This window comes from Fopius arisanus, unplaced genomic scaffold (genome assembly GCF_000806365.1).
Source record: "Fopius arisanus strain USDA-PBARC FA_bdor unplaced genomic scaffold, ASM80636v1 scaffold00078, whole genome shotgun sequence".
In the NCBI taxonomy this organism is placed as follows: Eukaryota; Metazoa; Arthropoda; class Insecta; order Hymenoptera; family Braconidae; genus Fopius; species Fopius arisanus.
This window is the reverse complement of record NW_011887817.1, coordinates 261,610-262,555: the sequence shown is the minus strand read 5'-3', so window position 1 is coordinate 262,555 and position 946 is coordinate 261,610.

The following is a 946-nucleotide window of genomic DNA, read 5'->3' as shown; positions in this document are numbered from 1 at the left end:
CGAGAATGAAAGTGCAACGGTATTCTTTGCATACTATGTAACAAGGTCATACCCATGAGGTAATTCCCCGGTGGGGCACGAAGGCCCATTATGACACGCCCGTCTGGGTCCCCGCAATACACCACTGGCATATGTCTACACTCATCGCCATTATAATTCTTTGCATCGTTATTCGGCATATTTTCACGTGATCCACGTGTGAAAATCAATTGCAGCAAGTTATAATGCCCATTCAGGCCCAAACGATTCACGAATAATAATCATTCCCCAGAAAATTTCGGACGGATCATCAAGGCGAATGATTTTTCCATTTAGTAATTTTAATTACAGAAGGCGAGGGCTTTTTAAGTAGAGGCCCCCCTCCGGGGAACAATTGGGTTCTGGGCCTCAATGAAACAAAAATACACTATCGAGGTCGTCTAATCCTGACGCAATGCCATTTATTATATGGGAATTTTATTTATCATATTTTTGTTATCCTCTCATTTTAACTGATTCATCGAAATCTGGGTTACGCAATTCACGAAAACAATGGTCAATAACTCTAGTTATGAGGATATAACGCTGGAGTTTGCATCTGGGTAATTATGTGTGTATGTGAATATAAATTTATGCCACTCGGAATTTGGGGATAAATTTAAAGGCCAAGAGGCGGAACCACGAAATTTATTTTGCGCAATATCTCGGAATCTATTAAAAAAATACAAGTTTTTTGGATCTTCACGTTCAATGATCTTTGACGATTAATTAAAGCGAGTAATTCAAAACTACTCATTATTTTTTAAAACACGCAAATTTTCGTAGAGATATCCCATTCCAATTCTATTCTTCATTTTTTTATGATAAAATGTTATATATCAAAGGAGAGGCTAGGGATATTGTATTGTTTAAAAATTCCTGATTATCATTATGATTATATTATTAATCATTTCTTTTTTCTAGATTT